This window comes from Delphinapterus leucas, chromosome 16 (genome assembly GCF_059928025.1).
Source record: "Delphinapterus leucas isolate spDelLeu-1000000601 "Yukka" chromosome 16, BTC_Dleu_Yukka2, whole genome shotgun sequence".
Lineage (NCBI taxonomy): Eukaryota > Metazoa > Chordata > Mammalia > Artiodactyla > Monodontidae > Delphinapterus > Delphinapterus leucas.
Genome location: NC_143144.1, coordinates 33,486,666 through 33,505,142, shown reverse-complemented (window position 1 = coordinate 33,505,142; position 18,477 = coordinate 33,486,666). Strand labels below are relative to the sequence as shown.

The following is an 18,477-nucleotide window of genomic DNA, read 5'->3' as shown; positions in this document are numbered from 1 at the left end:
AAATTTGCTAAGATTTGTTTTGTGTCCTATCATATGCTCTACCTTGGAGGATGTTACATGTACAATTGAGAAGTGTGTGTATTTTGCTACCGTTGGATGGAATGCTCTATATATGTCTGTTACGTTCACTTGGTCTAAAGTGTGGTTCAAATCTAACGTTTTCTTGTTAATTTTCTGTCTGATCTATCCATTGCTGACAGTGCAGTACAGAAGTCCCCTACTATTGTGGGGTTTTTTTTGGGTTTTTGTGTTTGTTTTCTGCCTGCACCGCACAGCTTGTGGGATCTTATTTCCCTGGCCAGGGATGGAACCCATACCGCCTGCAGTGGAGTGTGGAGGTCTAACCATGGGACTGCCAGGGAATTCCCTCCCCTACTATTGTTATATTGTTTTCTATTTCTCCCTTCTTTTTCATTCAGCCAGCCAATATGTGACTTTTGGTTGATAAATTGAATCCATTTATATTTAGAATGATTTTGATATGTAAGGACTAACTACTGCCATCTTATTGTTTTTCTTCTGGTTGGTTCACATCTCGTTTCTTTTCCCCTCTGTTTCTGCCTACATTTATACATTGGTGGTTTCCCATGGTGGTATGCTCTGCCTTCCTGTTTTTCTGCGTTTCATGAATCTACTCTACATTTTTGCTTTTGGTTACCATGAGGGGTTATATAAAACATCTCCTTGATAAATTGCTATCAGCATAAAATGTAGTTTTATCTTTATTCACCTGTAAAATCTCCATCCTTTTACTCCTCTCCATTTATATAATTGACATCAAAATTTGCCTCTTTATGTTGTATATTTGTTAACAAATTATAATAACTAGTTGTTAATACTTTTTTAACCTTTATACTATATACTTAAGATACCATTCTAATATAGAAAACAGTTTTCAGATTCTGTCTATATTTTTACCTTTATCAGATTGTTGTGTACTTTCATATGTTTTCATGTTATTAATTAGCATCTTTTTATTTCAACTCAAGGAACTCCTTTCGGAATTTCCTGCATGGCAAATCTAATGTTGCTGAACTCCCTTAGCTTTTGTTTAGGAAAACCTTTATTTCTCCATATATCAAGGATAATTTGGCCAGATAAAGTATTCCTGGGTGAAAATGTTCATTTTCAGCACTTTGAATATGTCATTTCACTCCCCCCTGGTATGTAGAATTTCTGCTGAGAAATCCACTGATAGCCTAATAGGGGTTCCTTTGTAGGTTACATTTTATTTCCTGGCTGCCTGGTGAGCTGGGGTAGGGCAGGTTTGACAACTCCTTTGGATCTGCAGTCCTTTCTGGGGTCTTATTTATTTTTGGATGCACAGGTAGGCTAGAAACCTCCAGGATCCATTGGTGTAATGTGTGGAGGCACTTTTGTTTCATTATGGACATTTAATTTTTTGCTTAAAAAAGGAGAGGGAAAGTGATTTATGCCACATGATGCTGACATTAGTCCTTTGGAATGCCAATTTCTTTGACCAATCATTCTCGGGCAGATAGCCCAGGGTAGGGGTTCTGTGAAATAATGCTGCCGAGTGCTCTTTGGTTAATCTTCAAAACAATCTTCCTTCATCAGGATCTTCTCGGGAGTGAGCCTGTTTTAAAGAAAAGGGTAAGATGATTAGAAAGACTTCAGTTGATATCTATTCAAATTTGTGGTGCGAGCCCATGCCTTCTATTTATGCCATGTGGAAACCTTCAAACTCTAATGGAATCTATTTTTACTGTATGGATACACCTAATGTCATGCTGAATTGCACACAGGGTGTGATATATGTATATTAGAAAGGGTAACTATCAGTGAACTAGGTATTGATACCAACCACTAACAGTCCATAATGTAACATGGAAAGAAAAAGGGAAGCAAAAAGAAAAGCCATCAGTGAAAGGAAAATGTAACAAGTTAAAATTTTTAAGAAAATATAAAATATGGTTTATGAAATTAAACTTGTATTTTTATAAACTTTAAAATGTTGATCATCATGTCCTGTTCTCTGTATGTAGAATACCAACTTTTAAAAAATTATTTGTTTATTCTTGGCTGCATTGGGTCTGGGTTGTTGGGTCTTCGTTGCTGTGCATGGGCTTTCTCTAATTGTGGCGAGTGGGGTCTACTCTTCGTTGTGGTACGTGGGCTTCTCATTGCAGTGGCTTCTCTTGTTGCAGAGCTCGGGCTCTAGGCACGTGAGCTTCAGTAGTTGTGGCACACGGGCTCCAGAAAATTAGAAAAATAACATGGTGTGTATACTTTTGCCCCAGAGAACTGAGAGACTCAAGTTACATGTACTAAGATGAATACAAGGAAACATATCCAAAATCAGTTGGGGATAGGACTAATTACACCAGGGACTAAATGTATTCCATTAGATTACAGTAATGCTAGGGGTGGGTGTGGGTGTGTTTGTGTGTGTTTAAGTACCAGAATTAGCCCCTGCTTTAACTAAAGGAAACATTAGTTTAAATAAAAGTAATGTCCTCTGGGAGGGGGAAGGGTAAGCTGGGACGAAGTCAGAGAGTGGCATTGACATATATATTCTACCAAATGTAAAACAGATAGCTAGTGGGAAGCAGCTGCATAGCACAGGGAGATCAGCTTGGTGCTTTGTGACCACCTAGAGGGGTGGGATAGGGAGGGTAGGAGAGGGATGCAAGAAGGAGGGGATATGGGGATATACGTATAGTATAGCTGATTCACTTTGTTATACAGCAGAAAGTAACACAACATTGTAAAGCAATTATACTCCAATAAAGATGTTAAAAAAATGTTTTTTTAAAGTAATGTCCTCTGGAACCAGTACGTCACTCTCCAGACTTAGTTTTCAGCTGGGGCTTGTTTAAATGATGCTTTACAGCACAGCAAGTCCTGTGGGTGGGAGGCCTCTAAGCAGGTTGTAATAAACGTTTTTAATGGAAAATTTGAGGCCTCTCTATTAAGAAAAGAGAGATGTTTGTGTAAGTTGTGTGTTGAGGAGCTGCATGATGGAAAATCTTCTCGTTGTTTACTTTTTGCCAACATTTTGGGTTCTTTTAAAGCACTTTATTTAGGTATGTTTGACATGTAATTATATATTCAATGTATTCAATGAAATAATATTGGAGATAAGTATACATCCATGAAACTATCACCACCATCAGGTATATAAACATCCATCACCTCCCAAACTCTCCTTCCCCACACTTTTTTTTTTTTAGGGTAAGAACACTTAACATAAGATCTACTTCTTAGCGAGTTTGAAGTGTACAGTACAGTACTGTTAGCTTAAACGCTCTGTTGTTTGATAGATCTCCAGAACTTATATTATATATGTGAAACTTTGCACCTTTTTTTTTTTTCTTTTGCGGTACGCGAGCCTCCCACTGCCGTGGCCCCTCCCATTGCGGAGCACAGGCTCCGGACGCGCAGGCTCAGCGGCCATGGCTCACGGGCCCAGCCACTCCGCGGCACGTGGGACCCTCCCGGACCGGGGCACAAACCCGCGTCCCCTGCATCGGCAGGCGGACTCCCAACCACTGCGCCACCAGGGAAGCCCGAAACTTTGTACCTTTTAACCATCACCTCACCTCCTTATTTCTCACTATCCCTATTCCCTGGCAACTACCATTCGACTCTGTTTCTTTCGTGTTTGACTATTTTAGATTCCATTTATAATTAAGATCATGCAGCATCTGTCTTTCTGTATCTGGCTTATTTTCACCTAGCATCATGCCCTCCAGTTCCATCCAAGTTGTTGCAAATGGCAGGATTCTCCTGTTTTTTTTAGGCTTAATAATCCATTTTATGTATATACTACATTTCTTTATCTAATTATCAATGAGAATTTAAGTAGTTTCTGTCTTGGCTATTGTGAATAATGATGCAATGAACATGGGAGTACAGATATCTCTTCAAGATCCTGAATTCAATTCTTTTAAATACCCAGAAGTGATGTTGATAGGTCATGTAACAGTTTTTATTAATGTTTTGAAGAAACTGTTTTTTCCTAAGGGTTTTACTAATTTACATTTCCACAAACAGTATACAAAGGTTGCCTGTCCACCACCATCATTATCTTTGCTTTTTGATAATAGCCATTCTAACAGGTGTGAGTTGATCTCCTGTTAGTGTGTGTGTGTGTTCCTGTTGATTAGTGATGTTGAGTACCTTTTCACATATCTGCTGTCCATTTGTATGTCCCCTCTGAGAAATACCTACTGAGGTCTTTTGCCCATTTTTAAACTGGGTTAAATGTTTTCTTTCGTTTAGCTGTTGAGTTGTATGAGTTCATTACGTATTTTGGATATTAACCCCTTATCAGATACATTGTTTGCAAACATTTTCTCCCATTCCATAGATTGCCTTTTCCTTTTATTTATTTATTTATTTTTTGCGGTACGCAGGTCTCTCACTGTTGTGGCCTCTCCCATTGCGGAGCGCAGGCTCAGCGGCCATGGCTCACGGGCCCAGCCGCTCCGCGGCATGTGGGATCTTCCCTGACCGGGGCACGAACCCGTCTCCCCTGCATCGGCAGGCGGACTCTCAACCACTGCGCCACCAGGGAAGCCTTTCTTTCCCTTCTTTGATTATTTCTTTTGCTGTGCAGAATATTTCTAGTTTAATGTAGTCCCACTTTATTTTTGCTTTCTTTGCCTGAGAGTTTAGCAACATAACCAAACAATCATAGCCGAAACCAACGTCAAGGAGATTTTTCTGTATGTTTTTCCTAGGAGTTTTATGGTTCAGGTCTTATGTTTTAAGCCTTTAATCCATTTCAGATGATTTTGTGAATGGTGTAAGTTGTGTCCACTTTCATTCTTTTGTATGTGGATATCCAGTCTTTCCAACACCGTTTATTGAAGAGACTATCCTGTCCCCATTGTGTATTCTCAGCACCCTTGTGAAAGATTAGTTGACCATATATGTAAGGGTTTATTTCTAGGCTCTCTATTCTGTTCCAATGGTCTATGTGACTATTTTTATGACAGTAGCACACTTTTAAAAAATTTCTATAGCTTTGTTACACACCTGAAACTAACACAACATTGTAAATCAATTATACTTCAATTTTTTTAAAAAATAGGTTAAAAAAATTACTATAGCTTTGCAATATAATTTGAAATCAGGAAGTGTGACGCCCCTGACTTTGGTTCTTTCTCAAGTTTGCTTTGGCTATTTGGAGTGTTTTACAGTTTCATATAAAGATTTAGGATTTTTCTATGGATGTGAAAAATGCCATTGTAATATTGAAAGGGATTGCTTTGATCTGTAAATCACTTTTGGATAGCAGGGACGTTTTAACAATATTAATTCTGTCAATCCAAGAACTCAGGATAACTTTTCATTTACTTGTATCCTCCTAAAACATTGTATAGTTTCCAGTTTACAGATCTTTCACCTCCTTGGTTAAATTTATTCCTATGTAGTTGATTCTATTTAAAGTTTTCGTAACTGAGAAAGATTTCTTAAATTATTTTTTATAATGTACATTTTAGTGTACAGAAACACAACTTATTTCTGTATATTGATTTTCTATTCTGCAACTTTACCAAATTGATTCATTAGATCTGTTTTTGGTGGAGTCTTGGGTTTTTTCTTCATAAAAGATCATGTCATCTGCAAACAGACAGTTTTAATTCTTCTGTTCTGATTTGAACGCCTTTTATTCCTTTTGTCTTGCCTAACTTATCTAGCTAGGACTTCCAGTACCATATTGAACAGAAGTGGCTAGAGTGAGCACCTTATCTTGTTCATGATCTTAGAGGAAAAGCTTTCAGCTTTTCGCTGTCAAGTATAATGTTAGCTGTAGGCTTGTTATACAAAACCTTTATTATGTTGAGGTACACTCCTTATATGGCTAATTTCTTCAGAGTTTGTATCATTAAAGGATCTTGCATTTTGTCAAATGCTTCATCTGCATCTATTGTTATAATATATTCTTCATTCTGTTAACATTTACTTAAAAATGTCAATCCATCCTTGCGTTCCAGGCATGAATCCCACTTGATCATGGTATACGATCCTTTTAATGTGCTGCTGAATTCGGTTTGCTAGTATTTGGGAGATTTTTGTGTCTATGTTCATTAGGGCCTATAATTTTCCTTTCTTGTCATTATACGGCTTTGGTATCAGGGTAATGCAGGCCTCTTAACGTGATTGTGGAAGAGTTCCTCCTCAATTTTTGAAGACTTTGAAAAGGATTGGTATTAATTCTTTAAATGTTTGGTAGAACTCACCACTCTAGCCATCTGGTCCTGGGATTTTTCTTTGTTGGGAGGTTTTTGACTCATGATTCAACCTCCTTATTCTTCATTGGTCTGTTCAGACTTATTTTTCATGACTCAGTATTAGGTTTCCTATTTCTTCATTGTCCATTTCAATAAATTATTTCAGTTTGTTGGAATATATTTTTTATTGTAGTCCCTTATGACCCTCTGTATTTCTGTGGTATCAGTTTTATTTTCTCCTTTTGTTTATAATTTTGAGTATTCTCTTTTTTAGTTAGTCCAGCTAAATGTTATTTTTGTCTATCTTTTTAAAAAGCCAACTTTAGATTTTGTTGACCTTTTCTATTTTTCTAGTCTTTATTTCATTTATTTCTCCTCTATTATTTCCTACCTTCTGCTAACTTTGGACTTAGTTTATATTTTTCTAGTTTCTTAAGGTGTAAAGTTTTTGTTTTTTAGTAAAAGTGTTTGGGCTTTTTCTTAATGTAAGTGTCTATCATTATAAACTTTCCTCTTAGAGTTGTTTTTGTTGCATTCTATAAGCTTTGGTATGTTGTGTTTTCTTTCTCATTCATTACAAGATACTTTTCAATTTCCCTTTTGATTTTTCTCTAACCCAGTGGTTGTTCAGGAGTAGGCTGTTCAATTTTAACCTACTGTGAATTTTCAGTTTTTCCTTGTTATTCATTTCTAGTTTCATACCATTGTAGTTATTCTGTATAATATAAATCTTTTGACATTTGTTAAGACTTATTTTATGGCTTAACATATGATCCAGGCTGGAGAACGTCCTGTGTGTGCTTGATTGTGTGTATTCTGATATTGTTGCGTGGATGTTCTGTATAGTTTGTTAGGTCCATTTTGTCTATAGTGTTGCTCAAGTCCATTTTGTTCCTCATTATTCTGTCTGATCTATCCATTGTTGAAACTGACATATTTAAAGTCCCCTACTATTATTGTATTGCTGCCTATTTCTCCCTTCCGTTCTGTTAATATTTATATATTTTGGTACTCAGCTATTTGGTGTTTATACCCTCATGATGAATTGGCCCCATTATCATAAATATAATGAAGTTCTTTGTCTCTTGTGACAGTTTTTGACTCATACTCTATTTTATCCAATATAATTATGACTACCCTGCTCTCTCTCATTAACATTTGCTTGGAATAACTTTTTATGTTCCTTTGCTTTCTCCTGGATGTGTCCTTTAAGCTAAAGTGAGTTTCTTATAGGAAGCATATAGTTGGCTCTTGTGATTTCTTTTTTTTTAAAACCCATTCAGTCATTCTTTGTTTAGATTGGAGAATTTAATCCATTTACATTAAATAATTATTGGTAGATATGGGCTTATTTCTTTCATTTTGTTCATTATTTTCTTACTTTTTTTTTGCTACTGTTTTGTTGTTCCTTTGTTCCTTTCTTGCCAGCAGGTCTAGGGGTGATGAATTCCCTCAGTTTTTATTTGTCTGAGAAAGACATTCTCTCTTTCCTCTGAAAAGATTATCTTCTGGGTATAGTCTTCTTGGTTGAAAATTTTTTCTTTCAGTACTTTGAGTATATCATGCCACTTTCTCCTAGACTGCAAGGTTTTGCTGAAAAATTTGCTGATAGTATTATGGGGGTTCTCCTATATATGACACGTAGCTTTTCTATTACTACTTTCAAAATTCTCTGTCCTTGACGTTTGACAATCTGATTATAATATGTCTCTGTGTAATCTTCTTTGGGTTGATTCTATTTGGGGTCATTTGAGCTTCATTAGTCTGGTTGTCCATTTTTCCTCCCAAGATTTGGAAAATTTTCAACCATTTTCCCTTTAAATAAACATCTCCTTTTTCTCTCTCTGGGACTCCCATAATGTACAGCAGTTCTTTGACGGTATTCCATAAATCATGCAAGATTTCTTTATTCTCTTTTCTCCTCTGCTTGGATGATTTCAAATGACTTGTCTTCGAGTTCACAGATTTTTTTCTTCTGCTTGACTGAGTCTGCTGTTGAATCTGTTGCATTTTTCATTTTATTTATTGTATTCTTCAGCTTCAGAATTTCTGTTTAGTTCATGTTATAACTTCTCTTTGAATTTCTCATTTGGTTCACATTGTTTTCCTGATTCCATCGAGCAGTCTGTGTTTTCTTAAAATTTACTGAGCTCCTTTAAAACAGTTATTCTGAAGGTTTTGCAAAGCAGTTTATAGATCTCCATTTCTTTGGGGTCAGTCAGTGGAAACTTAATGTGTTTTTTTGGTAGTGTCATATTTCCCTGATGTGTGTGTGTGTATTACTTGTGTCCATGCATTTGAAGGGAGGGCCCCCTCATACAGACATTATGGTCCAGTTTCAGTGCAGAAAGACCTTCACTTATGATTGGGTGTGAGGGAACCAGATGCGTGGGGTGCAGCAGCTCCAGGCCCAAAGGGGGCACATTGGTGACTCTCACTCCTGGGGAGGTGCAGCAGTTAGACTCTGGGCGTCTCCATCAGCTGGCATCAGCACTGGCAAAGACTTCACTGGTCCTGACTGAGGGAAGCTGAGGGTGTCCATGGTGATGACTAGGGCTTTTAAGTCCTTGGTGGCAAAGGACACTGAGAGTCTCCTTTTCTCCTTCTCCCTGCACAGGGAAGTCACTGTGGAAGGGATCTGTCTTTGCACTGGGGTCTGGGCACATGCATGCACTGACCTAGGCAGCACTAGGACTGGAGTGGATGGTTGTGGTGGCCCAGACCCCAGGTATGCACAGTGGTGGCTCCAGCTCTCAGGAGAGTGCCCCAGTGAGGACTACAGGGAATTACATTGGCTCAGGTCAGTATCGTGAAGGCTTATGGGAGTCCGCAGTGGCAAAAGCTGTGGGTGTCCACGGTGATGCCATGGGTTACTGGAGGCCTAGGTCATGAAGGCTCTTTCAGTCCTCCTGCTCTCCTTTTCCCTCAAATGAGGAAGTAGTGGCTGAGGGGAATCCGTCACGGCACTGAGCAATACCAGCCCTGATGCTAGCAGAGTGCTTCCTACACTTTTTATATAACTATCCTCAATTTTTGTGCTTCATTGGTCTGTTGCAGCTTTTTAATTGTAATCCAGAGCTCTCCAAGAGAGATTTTTGACATACAAGAGGTATTTTTTGACCTACATAGTTATATTGTTTTCATGGGAGTATGAGGGTTAGGACCTCCTGGTCTGACATCTTGCTGATATCATTCTCTTTAATCATAATTGTTTCATGCCTTATGGTTATAAGATCTGTGTCATAACTGAATCTTGTTGTGTTGCTTGCTTTGTCTCTTCAGCTTGGCTTCTTGCCTTTGGGTATGCCCTGTTACATTTGGTTGAAAGACAAACATGTTCTATCAGATAATAGACACTGATAAGTTCTCACACCTGATTTATGTTAATTATGTTAAACTAAGAGTTTGGCTTTGTTCATGTTTCCTGCAGCCTTAGGTTCCACAAACTCCAAATTCACCCAGTGTTTTTTTTTTTTTTTCTTTCTTCTGTCTCCCCTCTTGACTTTGAGCTTCTTCAAGTACTCCTCTTTAAAAAGTGTCAGTTTTTTGCAGCTCTTTCAGCTGTAATCCACTATTGTTATACTGAAGCCCTGTTGATGTGGTGGTAAGATGAATGGGGGGGGAGGCACCCTATTATCTAATTAAATCCTTTCTTTTGTGTCTGTGGCCTTCACAAGCATTTCTTCCTGTATAGCCCTCTACCCCGTAGGTGAGATAGGGATGCTAGCATCTAGAGTGAGAAAATACCTTTTTCTCAATTGGGATAAAGTTCTGGCAAAGTCTTTTACCCTGGAGTATAGACCTTTGTATGGAGAAGATTCTGGGTATATATCACTTTCAAGAGCCATGAGAGGATCTTTCTCTGGTCTTTACTCTGAAAACCTGATGTGTTTCCCTAAGGTACAGCCCATGACTCTAGAAATTCCTCAACATTATCATTTAAGTGTTCCTACCAGTTTATAATTCCAGTAATAAGTATGCTGCATAGATATGCTCCAAGTAAGCATATCTTGGCTGTAACTCTGGATCTAACTTTCTGTCAAGATTGAGATTCTGGTTTCTCTGAATACTCAGTTCTCTGATGGGTGCAAGGAAGTTGTTGATTTTCAGTTTGACTGCCTTTTTTTCCTTGTGGTTACACATGGTGGTTTTGAAATCAGAAGTCTTCTTTCTTCAAGTATTTTTTGTCTGCATTAGTATTGTTCCTCTCCTTCTGTGACTCCAATGACATGAATATTAGACTTTTGATAATTTACCACGTGTCCCTTAGGCTCTGTTCACTTTTTTTTTAGTCTTTTTACTGTTTACTTTTTACTGTTTGCTCAGATTGGATAATTTGCTCAGATTGGATAATTTTACTTCCGTTATTGCATATTTTCCCCTGGATTAGAGATGTCAGGTCATGATTTCTATTTATACTCAATTGGACTAAGTAGTGCTAGTTTGCATTGCAGAATGTCTATACCAATCTACATTTCCACCAGAAGTATATGAGGATTCCTATATCCCCAAATGTCTACCAACATGGGGTACTACAGATTTCTTATTTTTTCAAATCTAATAAGTATTATCTTTTTATTTTTTAATAAATATTCTTCTTTCTTTTTGCCCTTTCCAAATTAAGATATAATTTACATACAATAAAATGAATATATTTAACCAAAGTTTGTTTTGACATACATGTACACTTATGTAAGAAGGTCAGGATCAATAATTAGAACACTTTTATCACCTCAGAAAGTTTCCTTAACATTTTCCAGTTAATTCCCCATCCAGGGCAACCACTGTTATGATTTTATTGGAATATAGTTGATTTACAATGTTGTGTTAGTTTCAGGTATACAGGTATAAAGTGAATCAGTTATTCTTTTCCCATATCAGAGTACTGAGGAGAGTTCCCTGTGCTGTACAGTAGAGGTCTTTATTAGTTATCTATTTTATATATAGTAGAGTATATATGTCAATCCTAGTCCTCCAATTTATCCCTCCTCCCTGCTTTCCTCTTGGTAACCATAGGTTTGTTTTCTACATCTGTGACTCTATTTCTGTTCTGTAAATAAGTTCATTTGTTTCAGTTTTCAGATATAAGTGATATCATATGATATTTGTCTTTCTCTGTGATTTACTTCACTCAGTATGACAATCTCTACGTCCATCCATGTTGCTGCAAATGAATTATTTCATTCTTGTTTATGGCTGAGTAATATTCCATTGTATGTATGTACCACATCTTCTTTATCCACTCCTCTGCTGATGGACATTTAGGTTGCTTCCACATCTTGGCTATTGTAAACAATGCTGCAATGAACATTGGGTTGCAGGCATCTTTTCCAATTATGGTTTTCTCCAGATATATGCCCAGGAGTGGGATTGCTGGATTATACAGTAGTTCTATATTTAGTTTTTTAAGGAACCTCCATACTGTTCTCCATAATGGCTGTACCAATTTAGATTTCACCAATAGTGTCAGAGGGTTCCCTTTTCTCCATACCCTTTCCAGCATTTATTGTTTTGTAGATTTTTTGATGATGGCCATTCTGACCAGTGTGAGGTGATACCTCATTGTAGCTTTGATTTGCATTTCTCTAATGACTAGTGATGTTGAGCATCTTTTCATGTGCTTTCTGGCCATCTGTATGTCTTCCTTGGAGAAGTGTCTATTTAGATATTCCACCCACTGTTATGATTTTTATCACCACCAGATTTATTTAGCCTGTACTTAAACTTTTTGCAAATAGAATCTTGCATTGTTCTTTGTGTGCAAGGCTTCTGTTCATGTAAACTGAGATATTTACCTGTATTCATTGCTTTTGGAGTATTCTGCACAATTTGCTTACCCATTCATCTGCTGATGGACATTGAGGTTTTTTCCAGTGTGCAGTATTATGAATAAAGGTGTTATGAATGATGTACAGTCTTTTCACGTTCATTTTTTATAGGCATCTTCACAGGTTCATAGTGAAAGTGTACATTTAACTTTGGGATAGTTTCTTATAAAGTTTTTCAGAGTGGTTGTAACACTTCATACTCTCAAAAGAAACGTATGGGAGCCCCAGATGCTCTACACCCTCACCAACACTTGGTATTGTCAGTCTTTCTAATTTGGGCTATTCTATAAGCAGGCAGCAGAATTTCAGTGTGATTTTATTTTCACTTTTCCTAATAATGTTGAGAACTTTCCATGTGCATATTAGCAGTTTCTGTATCTTATTCATGAAGTATGTGTTCAAAATTATAATGTTTCACTGGTTTTACCTATTTAGTACTGATTTGAAGTAGTAATTATATATTCTGAATTCATGCCCTTATAAAGATATCTATATCACAAATATTTTCTCCTCGTCAGTGGCTTGTCTTTTCATTTTATTAACATTGTATTTTCATGATCAGAAATGTTAAATCTTGATAAAGTAAATTTATGCAGATTTTCTTTATTGTTAGTAGATTAGCATCCTGCTAAAAAAAATTCTTCAAGTACTCCAAGGTCACAAAAATATCCTCTTATGTTTAATTCTACAATATGTTGTTTTAGCGTTTACATTTAATTTTATGATCCATCTCAAATTAATTTGTTTACAGTTTGAAATGTGGTGAAAGCTAATTTTTTTTTTCTCAAATGGATATCTAGTTAACAGGTAGTTGAAAAGAATTTTCTTGTCCTGCTGAATTAGGTTGGTGACACTGTCAAAATCAACTGGCCATGTGTATTTCTGGGCTTTGTATTATGTTACATTAATCCATGTGTCTATGCTTACAAGTAAACCAGACTGACTTGATTCCAACAAACTTAAGACTGGAAATCAGGTGGTGTAAGACCTTTGACTTTTAAAGATTCTTTTGACAATGCTGAGATTTAAAATTTTCCCTATAATTTTTAGAACAGGCTTGCCAATTTTTATTAGAAAGGCTGTTCGGATTTTATTCATTGAATCAGTAGACCGGTTTGAAGAGTATTGACATCTTAACAGTATTGAGTCTTCCAGTAGGTAACCCTGGTATATTTCTCCACTTATTTAGATTGTCTTTAATTTCTCTTAACAATGTCTTGTAAATTTCAGCATCCAGCTTTGTTTTTAGAGTGACACTGGCCTCATAAAGTAAGTTGAAATACTTTCTCATCTATTTCATGAAAGAGTTTTTATAAGATAGATTTCACTGGTAAAAGGATCTTATCCTAGAATTTTACTTGTAGAAAGTTTATAAAAGCAGTATTTCTTATAGGCCAATTCAGATTTCTTTTTCATAAGTTTCATCAGTTTTCATAAGTTGGGTTTTCACAGAATTTATTTAAGTTGTTGGATTTAATGACATGGAGTTGTTCAGATTAGTTTCTGTAGAATAATTAATGGTTCTTGTTTTATTCCTGATAGATATTAGTAATGTTTTTGTTTTTCTCAATCAATCTTGGTAGTCTTATACATTTTACTAAACTTTTAAAGAGCCTACTTTTCTTTGATTTTCTGTTCATTTTGTATTTCATTGATCTCTGGTTTATCTCTACTTCCTTTGGTTTTATTTCATACTTGAAGTTCTTTTTCTATTTATCTTCTTTGTTCTTACTCCTTTATTTCTTATTTTGTATTGAATGAGCGCAAAAATTTTTCTAAGCATTTTGAACATTGTAAACATTCATACAAAGTTGCAAGAATTTATGATTGAGGAGGAGGAAAGATGGCGGAGTAGAAGGATGTGAGCTCACCCCTTCTCATGGAAACACCAAAATCACAACTAACTGCTGAACAACCATTGACAAAAAAACCCCGCTGGAACCTACCAAAAAAGATACCCTACGTCCAAAGACAAAGAGGAAGCCACAATAAGATGGTCGGAGGGGCGCAATCACGATAAAATCAAATCCCATACACGCCAGGTGGGCAACCCACAAACTTACACCACAGGAGTTCTCCCACAGGAGTGATGTTCTGAGCCCCACGTTGGCTTCCCAGCCTGTGAGTATGGCAACAGGAGGAGAAGCCACCAGAGTCTGGCTTTGAAGGCCAGCAGGGTTTGACAGCAGGAATTCCACAGGACTGGGGGAAATAGAAACTCCACTCTTCGAGGGTGCACATGAGGTCTCGTGCACATCAGAACCCAGAGAAAAAAGCAGTGACCTCATAAGAGATTAGGCTGGACTTACCTGTTAGTGTTGGAGGGTCCCCTGTGGAGGCGGGGGGGGGGGGGTGCAGCTATGGCTCACTGTGGGGACAGGGACACTGGAGATTCACATTATAGGGGTCTCAGAAGGAGAAGAGAAAGGACCTGAGAAAATATTTGAAGAGATAATAGCTGAAGACTTCCCTAACATGGGAAAGGAAACAGTCATCCAAGTCCAGGAGGCACAGAGAGTCCCAGGCAGGATGATCCCAAAGATGAACATGCTGAGACACACAGTAATCAAACTGACTAAAGACAAAGAAAAAATATTAAAAGCAACAAGGGAAAAACAAATACATAGAAAGGAACTCCCACAAGGTTAACAGCTGATTTCTCAGCAGAAACGCTGCAGGCCAGAAGGGAGAGGCACAATATATTTAAAGCAATGAAAGGGAAAAGCCTACAACCAAGAATACTCTACCCAGCAAGGCTCTCATTCATATTTGATGGAGAAATCAAATGTTTTGCAGACAAGGAAAAGCTAAGAGAATTCAGCACCACCAGACCAGCTTTGCAACAAATGCCGAAGGAACTTCTCTAGGCAGAAAAGGTAACAACTATAAATTTAAAAATTAAAAATGGAAGAGCTCACCAGTAAAGACAAACATAGAGTAAAGGTAGGAAATCATCTGCCCACATATATGATATCAAAACCAGGTACTGTGAGGAGAGGAGAGCACAAATGCATGATATTGGAAATGCATTTGAAACTAGAAGACCAGCAACTTAAAACAATCTTGTTTATGTACAGACTGCCATATCAGAACCTCATGATAACCACAAACTGAAAATCTATAGTAGATACACACAAAAAAGAAAAAGGAATCCAAACACAACACTAAAGTTGGTCATCAAATCACAAGAGAAGAGAACAAGAGGCAGGGAAGAAAAAACACTAACAAAAACAAATCCAAAACAATGAACAAAATGGCAATAAGAACATACATATTGATAATTACCTTAAATGTAAATGGATTAAATGCTCCACCCAAAAGACATAGACTGGCTGAATGGATACAAAAACAAGATCTGTATATATGCTGTCTACAAGAGACCCACTTCAGATCAAGGGACACACACAGACTGAAAGTGAGAGTATGGAAAAAGGTAGTCCATGCTAATAGAAACCAAAAGAAAGCTGGAGTAGCAACACTCAGACAAAATAGACTTTAAAATAAAGACTGTTATGGGACTATCCTGGCAGTCCAGTAGTTAAGACCCCATGTTTCCAACGCAGGGGGCAGGGGTTCCATCCTTGGTCAGGGAACTAGGATCCCACAGGCCACAGAGCACAGCCAAAATATAAAATGAACATTTTTAAAAAAAATAAAGACTGTTACAAGAGACAAAGAAGGCCGCTACATAATGATCAAGGGATCAATCCAAGAAGATATAACACTTGTAAATATATATGCACGCAACATAGGAGCACTTCAATACATAAGGCAAATACTAACAACCATAAAAGGAGAAATCAACAGTAACACAGTAATACTGGGGAACTTTAACACCCCACTTTCATCAATGGAGAGATCAGACAGAAAATCAGTAAGGAAACACAGGCCTTAAATGACACATTACACCACATGGACTGAATTGATATTTACAGAGCACTCCATCCCAAAGCAGCAGAATACACTTTCTTCTCTAATGCACATGGAACATTCTCCCCAATTGATCACATGCTGGACCACAAAGCAAACCTTCACAAATTTAAGAAAATTGAAATCATATCAAGCATCTTTTCCAACCACAGTCCTGTGAGGTTAGAAATTAACTACAAGAAAAAAAACTGTTAAAACACAAACACATGGAGGCTAAACAGTATGCTACTAAACAACCAATGGATCACTGAAGAAATCAAAGAGGATATCAAAAAATACCTAGAGACAAATGAAAATGAAAGCACGATGATCCAAAACCTATGGGATGCAAGGCAAAAGCAGTTCTAAGAGGGAAGTTTATAGCAGTACAATCTTACATCAGGAAATAAGAAAAATTAAAAATAAACAACCTGACCTTACACCTAAAGGAACTAGAGAAAGAACAAACAAAACCCAAAGTTAATAGAAGGAAAGAAATCATAAAGATCAGAGCTGAAATAAGTGAAATAGAAATGAAGAAAACAATAGCAAAGATTAATAAAGCTAAAAGCTGGTTCTTTGAAAAGAAACAAAGTTGATAAACCTTTAGTGAGACACATCAAGAAAAAGAGGGAGAGGGCTGAAATCAATAAAATTAGAAATGAAAAAGGAGAGGTTACAACGGACACCACAGAAATACACAGGATCATAAGAGGCTACTACAAGCAACTATATACCAATAAAATGGACAACCTAGAAGAAATGGACAAATTCTTAGAAAGGTACAATCTCCCAAGACTGAACCAGGAAGAAATAGAAAATATGAACAGACCAATCACAAGTACTAAAATTGAAACTGTGATTTTAAAACTTCCAACAACACATTAAAAGGATCATACACCATAATCAAGTGGGATTTATCCCAGGGATGCAAGGATTTTTCAGTACCCACAAATCAATCAGTGTGATCCACCACATCAACAAATTGAAGAATAAAAACCATATGATCATTTCAATAGATGCAGAAAAAGCTTTTGACAAAATTCAATAGCCATTTATCATAAAAACTCCTACCTCAACCTAATAAAGGCCATATATGACAAACTTAAAGCTAACATTATACTCGATGGTGAAAAGCTGAAAGCATTTCCTCTAAGATCAGGAACAAGACAAGGATGTCCTCTCTTGCCACTTTTATTCAACATAGTTTTGGAAGTCCTAGCCGTGGCAATCAGAGAAGAGAAAGAAATAAAGGGAATCCAAATTGGAAAAGAAGTAAAACTGTCACTGTTTGCAGATGATATGATGCTATACATAGAGAATCCTAAAGATGGCACCAGAAAATTTCTAGAGCTCATCAGTGAAATGATAAAGTTGCTGGATACAAAATTAATATATAGAAATCTGCTGCATTTCTATACACTGACATTGAAATGTCGAAAGAGAAATTACAGAAATGATCCCATTTACCATCGCATCAAAAAGAATAAAATACCTAGGAATAAACTTACCGAAGGAGGCAAAAGACCTGTACTCTGAAAACAATAAGATGCTGATGAAAGAAACTGAAGACAACACAAACAGATGGAAAGATATACTGTGTTCTAGGATTGGAAGAATCAATATTGTTAAAATGACTGTACTACCAAAGGCAATCTACAGATTCAATGCAATGCGTATCAAATTACCAATGGTATTTTTCACAGAACTGGAACAAAATTTTAAAATCTGTATGGAAACACAAAAGACCCCAAATAGCCAAAACAGTCTTGAGAAAGAAGAAGAGAGCTGGGAGGAATCAGGGTCCCTGACTTCAGACTATATTACTAAACCTACAGTAATCAAAACACTATTGTACTGACACAAAAACAGACACATAGATCAATGGAACAGGAAACCCCAGAAATAAACCCACACTCTTATGGTCAATTAATCTATGACAAAGAAGGCAAGAATATACAATGGAGAAAAGACAGTCTCTTCAGTGAGTGGTGCTGGGAAAACTGGACAGCTACATGTAAAAGAATGAAATTAGAACATACTCTAACACCATATACACAAAAACAGAATCAAAATTGATTAAAGACCTAAATGTAAGACCGAATACTATAAAACTCCTAGAGGAAAACATAGGCAGAACACTCTGACATAAATCACAACAATATTTTTTTGGATCCATCTCCTAGAGTAATGGAAATAGAAACAAAAATAAACAAATAGGACCTAATTAAACTTCAAAGCTTTTGCACAGCAAAGGAAACCATAAACAAAATGAAAAGACAACCTACAGAATGGGAGAAAATATTTGCAAATGATTCAACCGACAAGGGATTAATTTCCAAAATATACAAACAGCCCATACAGCTTAATATCAAAAAACCAAACAACCCAATCACAAAGTGGGCAGAAGATCTAAACAGACATTTCTCCAAAGAAGACATACAGATGACCAAGAGGCACGTGAAAAGATGCTCAACATCGCCAATTACTAGAGAAATGCAAATCAAAACCACAATGAGGTATCACCTCACACGGGT

The 18,477-nt window shown here is 36.9% G+C and overlaps 1 protein-coding gene across 3 annotated transcripts in view; it reads right to left on the bottom strand.

Moving 5' to 3' along the window:
- Positions 1–1,045: 1,045 nt before the first annotated feature.
- LOC115801496 (uncharacterized) overlaps positions 1,046–18,477 on the bottom strand; it is a 129,099-nt gene continuing 111,667 nt past the window's right edge. For all 3 annotated transcript variants that reach the window (XR_016388091.1, XR_016388090.1, XM_089897774.1), the window contains one exon: positions 1,046–1,597. The gene's annotated coding sequence lies outside the window, so the exon portion shown is untranslated. The remainder of the gene's footprint in view (positions 1,598–18,477) is intronic.